Below are 7,186 nucleotides of genomic sequence, written 5' to 3' on the forward strand. Positions count from 1 at the left end.
ACAAGAGAGAAATCACTACAGTAGAGGACTAGCACAGCGGTCTGCATGATGTGTGACTGCAGTAGACAAAAAGTCCACCAAATAAATAAGCTAAATTAGTAATTTTAATAAATTTTGGTCTGCAAGGAAGATGTCTTATGATTCAGTGTAATCTTCATGCAAAAAAATTCATCCTTGCATACCTAAAGGTCAGATGATAAGTAACAGGTCTGATTTCCAGAAAAATACAAATGCTCACTAGCCCTGAAAGACAGGTCATTTTAATCTGAATTTCGATCTGCAAGCACTGCTATCTGCAATGCACAGCAGATCTATGTGAAGTAAACTGTAAAGGTAATTTCACTTCAAAATTGTACCCATTTTTCCAAACAGTCCTGCCACAGCACATTATCTCTGCACAGTATTTGCTTAAAAATATTCGAAGATCCATAACTAAAAGGAGAATAAACGAAAATAAATTCAATGCCTGCACACAAGCAATGTGTTTGCCAATACTTACCAAAAGATTCTCTGGTTTGAGGTCCCTGTGGACAATGTTCTTGCTGTGAATATAAACCAGTGCTTCACACAGGTCAGTGATCATGACAGCAGCATCATGCTCTGTGAACTTCACACTTTCTATGATTGCATCAAATAAGTCCCCTCCTGGGACATACTCCAAGATTAGGTAGATCTCAGCTTCTGTCTCATACACTTCAATTAAGCTTACTATATTGGGATGAGAAAGACTCCTAATGATCAGAATTTCACTTTCCATCATGTCCTCTTTCCCCTTCAGCTTGGATTTATCAACAATTTTCATGGCATAGATCTGATTGGAGTTGCAGTGGCGACATTCCTTCACCACTGCAAAGTTCCCATCCCCAATAGTTCTGCCAATCTCATACTGTTTTTCCACATCAGTTCTGTTTTTAATGGCATGCCTCCGGCTTGTGCTTTCCAGTCCCTGAGCCTTGTTTTCTTCCTTATTCACTCTGCGCTCCCCTGTTTTTTCTCGTCGTGTCATGTCACTCTCTCTACACGTAACATTCCCCTCTCTTCTGGCACCCTCCTCTTTAGCCCTTTGTCCCTCTCTGCCCTCCCTATGTGTTTTAGATGGTTTCTCAGCATCCCTCGGAGTGTCTTTCTTTAGCCAACCACTTTGGTTCATTACGCAGCTACTTCCATCCTCTTCCTTTGCTTCATGAGTCAGCTGCAGCCCTTCTACAGCATTCTTCTTGATTTTCACTACTTCCTTCCCATGGTTTTCATGTTTCTCCGTATCTCTTTCCTTCTCAATGCTCCTTTTTTGCTTCTCCAGCCCTTCACTAACATTCCTATGTAGGGGCTTCCACATCCTCCTACAGCCATTATCTTTCCAACCAACTTCTTCACCTTCCAGACAAGTTTCTGAAAATTTTCGGCAGTTCCTCATTTTTGCATTTCTTTCTACATGGTACCTCTGACATGCGCCTGTGTTCAGGTCTCTGTTCTCAAATGAGGCCTCAGCCCGCCTTTCCCTTTGCAACTTTTGTCTGGCCTGTCTTTCCTGTTCACACTTCTCACACCTCACCACCTGCTCTGAACTCTCTTCTAATCCCTCCTCAGGGCTCCTCTCATGGTTAAGGTACCTCTCGCTTTCTCGGGTTTTTCTAGAAGGCTTCACCCCTTGTTCACCAGCCCAGCTCTCTCTGGTCCACTTTTTTTTGCCTCTCATTTTTTCTTCTTGCTTTGTCTTGGCTTGACTTTTTCCTTCATGTCCAGCTACCAGTTTGGGAGACATGCCATCGTTGCAGTTCTTGGTAATTTCTGTCTCATCAAAGCCACTGTCCACTTTCGAAGCCTTGTCATACAGCCTGCTCTTCAGTTTTTGGGACTGCTCCTCGTTCTCCTGAATGGCAGCACTGGCAGCATAAGGATTTTCAGGATAAAGTTCTTGTAATACCACTTCCAGGTTCTTCAAAGTGAGAGGCTCCCTCCCCATAGCTATGAATGCATCACCTTCCCTGAAGAAGTCAGAAACGCTACGGATTTCTCTGCCTCTCAGATTGTAAAGCTTTCTCACACGGTCATTCTTCCAGCGTGGAAATCCCAGAGCTTCTGAAATGTCAGCCATCAGCTGTTCAAAGGTCTGAACTGATCTCCTGTTGAGAAGCAAGGTTATCCTTCTGAGTGTGTGTCCGCCGGGTTTCACCACTGTAATAATCCTTGGCTTCACAGGACTGTGCTCTGAATGTATCGTGTGAAAACCGTTACAGGGATTAAAAAATGGGGATCTATGACTGCTTTCACTCAAACATGGTTTTCCATAGTTTCCACAACCAACAGGAGGACAAGTCCCTTGTAGTTTCCTCTCTTTTACTTTCGAGCTTGCATTGTGTGATGAATGGTCAAACAAGCCTCTGCGTCCTAAAGGAAACAGAGAGTAGCGTATTATTCCTATCTTTCTGAGTAATAGTTTTCTACGTGTCAGTGTACGTGACCTCAGAGAGTAAGGGTACATGCATTCAATGCTTATAAAGAACTTTAACTGAGGAGTAACTCTGCATACATGCAACTACAAACATTTTCAAGTTTGTGAGAAAATGTAAATGCACCTTGTGACAGAGAAATGCTATTAAAAAAATAACAACATTGGAAACAAATAGATCCTTCTCCTAAATCCTTCCATCTTCCAGAAATCCTCAAAAAAATGGGGTTACTTGTGCCAGGATTGCATCCAGATTGTTTAGCATCCTCTTACGAGTCTACCTACCATGAACTCACTCAAATTCCTTTCTGAACCCAATTTCAATTTTGGCCTCTGTAAACCCTGTGGCAACAAGTTCCACAATTACATTGCATGAAGTAAAAGAAATTAATTACTTCTGTTCTAAAATTGCTACCAGATGGCTATATGTGTGCAACCTTATATTCTTATAAATAATTATCTCCTCTTCACTTTCCCCGGACCGTTCATTTAGTTTCTAGACTTCTATAACAAATTAAGTAAATTAAATTCTTTTTAAAAAATGTTACTTTTGCTATAATTTTACAGCAATTTTATAGTACATTTAATAGTAATGTAATTTAATTTTTTCTCTTAAAGAAAGGCCATCTTAGTTTTGTTTGATAATTGGAGTCCTAGTTTTCCAATATTTTGGTTTGACTTTTTTATTCTAAAAATTATGTAAAATCACACAAACTCCTGAATATCCTTTAGGGACATTAACAATTTTCCCTCCGATATTTCATCTTAGAACACAAACCAAAGAAAACAGCACCATTTGTAACATGTAATTCTGAAAAGGAAGAACGGAAAACATAACACATGGTTATGGACAAGCCAAGCTATAACATAATTCACTGTCTATAAACACAACAATAAGCTAAGAAAAAAAATGTCCCTTAAAGTACTCTGATTTTTTATACTTATTAAGATTGAAACTTGATTACAATGCAATTCTTTTCAGCCTCAAGAAATAAACTTTCAGAATGAGATCACAGAGTGCTTCCAACTCCATTTAATAGTCTTGAAACATTCAATATGTATGAACTAACAGGATCAAGCCAAAAGAAAGCAGCCAGAATGATTACTGAACCATTACAAGGACATTCCCATACACAAATGGCTTATCTCCCAGAAAATCCCACCCATTTTCATACATTACATAGTCACAGTGCAGTGGGCAAATCCACAAAGGAAAATCTGCGCATACAAGCGTTCCTCTTGATGCTAGGGTTAACAGATGCATGTTCAAGAGTTCTGGCAAGCTTAAACCTACTACATTTTTATTTTCAACTGCTGAAAAGCCATTTTCAGTATTTCAAGCTATGTGTTTTTATTTGTCCTTTTCATCAAGGCATAATAGAGTGAAGAGGAAATACGCCTCCTCGCCTACAATAACAAAAGGGAAAACTACAAGAAGTGCTGCAGCATTCACTCGCTCTGCCTCACAAATAGCAGATCCAAAATGCCAGGGGTTGAGTGGGGAAAGCACACGAGGAGACACTCCACTCCACTGTTGCCTTTGTTCAATGTACGATGACGGACACTTCTTAGCTGTAGTACTCTCACCAGCTAAGTGCTGTCTGCCCCCCAGCACGTCCCTTAACTCTTGGCTTCATTTTCTTGAGATAGATACTTCTTCTCCAAATAAATACGACAAAGAAGCCTAGCTGCCAGCATGCTGATTGAAGACGTAAGCATTATATAAGAGCTACGTGTGACTAACGCTTGGTGGTTGTACAAGTTATTTCTGTCTTCATTCTGCTTCATCTCTTGTTATCAAAAGATGACTACATTTGTGCTAGTGATTTTTTAGCAATCAGATATTTACGTTCCACCCATAATAAAGCCTACTGTGAATGGGAGGGGGGAAAAAAAAAAAAAACCAAACAGAATTCAGATGCAATAATAGTTCTCTGAAATCTAAATCAACCCCAGAACATGTTGGTTACCAGGAACTGCCGAAGCTCTGAATTTAATCAACATTTCCATATTCTTGCGTACCCACTGTCATCAAACCATTACCTTGCTTATGGGAACAGCGTGTGACATTTTTACTGCTTATAATCTTGGTACACCATAAAAACAATGCTGCACTAATAATGACTTTTCCCACAGATTATGTTTCTCTCAGCTGTGCTGCTATTATCACACCTTTCTATACACCATTCATTTTAAGTGCCTGGCTGCACCGTTGATTGTTTCAATTACCCAAACATCAATTATGTTTCCTTTCTTCACTAAATCGGCTAAGCTTTAAACAGAAACCAAGTTTATTTTTTAATTCTCTAACTAATGGAATAAGAGCAGTTTTATGTAATTATTAGGAACAATCCAGTAATGAGTTTTTGTGCTTTTTAAACTGCCTTAATTCCTAGCCAAAAACAGTTTGATGCAAGCCACAAGTTAATATATAATCATTTTAGGAATAAGAATAATACTGCATATTTTTCTAAGATGAAAAAGGAAGTTACGTGAATGCTTAAACCAATGCATAAAGGAATCTCCTAATGTTTTCTGAGAAAAGGGGAAGAGTCAAATTTTGTCAAAGTGGTGGTCACAATGACTAATCCATATATTACATAAAATAAAAAAATCAATTTCAATTGCCTGTTACAACTATTTCAGTCATAAATTCTTTTATCATCCAGTTATGCTACATTTATTTTAATTGATACACATTAAGCAAGCCTCAATCTGTCAGGAAAGTGCACACACTTAAAGCAGTAATAAGCATTTCTAGAAAGCTTTCAAAAGTCACACACATACATAAATCCTATAGCAACAATTTCTATTACTTCAAAATCTTGTTTCCATATTTATATACAAGTGGGAGAGGGAGGAAGAGGGAGGTGGGATCAGAAACACACTTCAATGAGTCTGAGTACTGGCAAATTATACTTCAGAGAACAAAATGTGTTTTTTCTTTTACCATCTGAGAGTTAATGATTATCAAATATACGTATTTCTTATAAATGTTAATATGAATGGATGCATGCATGCATCTATTTTTATCCGTATACACATCTATCTATATATGCCTTGGTGTATCACCAAGTATCAATATATATGATGATGCAACAGATTAAGGCGGCAGAAAACTGTAGGGGAGCAGCACGGCCGAGGAGGCTGCTGAGGGCTGTTGCCGTGGGAGGGCAGGGGTAAGGCAACACAGTTGGTCAAGGGCACCATGTGTGCCACCTAGGCTGCGCACGTGGGCACCGAGAAAAGAAAATTGGGACTCGCAGAGCGATACAGAGCTGCAGATGATGAAGACATGATGGTCTTGTAGAGTAAACGATCACACCAAATCCCTAGAAGCAGGGAGGATGGGACAAGGGTCTAGAGAACAAGTCTTATGAGGAGCGGCTGAGGGAACTGGGACTGTTTAGCCTGGAGAAGAGGAGGCTGAGGGGAGACCTCATCGCGCTCTACAACTACCTGAAAGGAGGTTGTAGCGAGGTGGGGGTCGGTCTCTTTTCCCAAGTAACCAGCGATAAGACGAGAGGAAATGGCCTCAAGTTGCACCAGAGGAGGTTTAGATTGGACATTAGGAAAAACTTCTTTACTGAAAGAGTGGTCAGGCCTTGGAACAGGCTGCCCAGGGAAGTGGTGGAGTCACCATCCCTGGAAGTATTTAAAAGACGTGTAGATGAGGCGCTTAGGGACATGGTTCAGTGGGCATGGTGGTGTTGGGTTGACAGTTGGACTTGATGATCTTAGAGGTCTTTTCCAACCTTAATGATTCTATGATTCTATGATTCTATAAACAGGGATTTGGGGGCTCGAACAGGTAACAGGAACAAGAAGTTTAGCACCTACTGACGAGAGCACAAGTGCTCCCTGGAAGAAAATGGTTGCTGCAGGGAGTACAGCTTCTATAGTTCATTTTTAAAAGCCAATTCACAAACCATTTGGATAATCACAGTCAATCCCACTGAGGGGGGGTAAGGCATAGGGAGGAAACCACAAAAATTCTTCTAGACGACCTTTCCTTGTAGGGTTTTGGCTCATACTCTGGACCTGGAGTAAAACAAAGTAAATTCAGAAGACTTAAGCTCTCAATAAGGTGCGTATACAGAGCTTCAACCAACCTATATCTTAAGGAATTGCCTGGCTACACCCCCTACAACAGGGGAGTAATGGGGTTTGCCAGAGGTCACCTATTCTTGCAATTAGAAGTGTATTACTGCCATTTGTCCTTCAAAACTTATCCCTTCCCTTGACCAGCCTATAAGTTTTTGTTCATTAATTAAAATACTTCCACTCATCTTGCATTCCTTCTTGGCTCTCCTGCTTGAGATCACAGTTTCTATAATTAACTGAATGGTTTACCCAGCAGCTAATTCCACTATCAAGTCACAGGTTGCAGTGGAATTAAATTTTTAGAAGGAGTATTACAACACAATTTAAAGCAGAAGGCAACATTGAAATAGGATCTAGTTATGGCATTGCTTTCTGTGAATAAGATGGTGTTATTTAAGCCCTGCAATTTCTTTAGAGGGCCCTGGATCAATACGAAAGCCTCCACTTACAAAAGCAACCATGAAAACTCCCCAAAACATTAGCAGCATTCTGTCACATGACAGAAACTGTGTATCTGGGAGTCGTTTTGATATATTGGTCCCAATATAGCATAAACAAAGTACTGTTTCAAATGGGAAGGGAAAGGACAGCACTAAAAACGTCTGTTTTTTCCTTAAGCCCCAGCAATTCCTG

The 7,186-nt window shown here is 40.0% G+C and overlaps 1 pseudogene; it reads right to left on the reverse strand.

Moving 5' to 3' along the window:
- Positions 1-499: 499 nt before the first annotated feature.
- Positions 500-2,388, reverse strand: LOC104078420 (annotated as a pseudogene).
- Between the last annotated feature and the right edge of the window lie 4,798 nt (positions 2,389-7,186).

Source organism: Fulmarus glacialis, unplaced genomic scaffold (genome assembly GCF_000690835.1).
Source record: "Fulmarus glacialis isolate BGI_N327 unplaced genomic scaffold, ASM69083v1 scaffold86, whole genome shotgun sequence".
Taxonomy (NCBI): Eukaryota; Metazoa; Chordata; class Aves; order Procellariiformes; family Procellariidae; genus Fulmarus; species Fulmarus glacialis.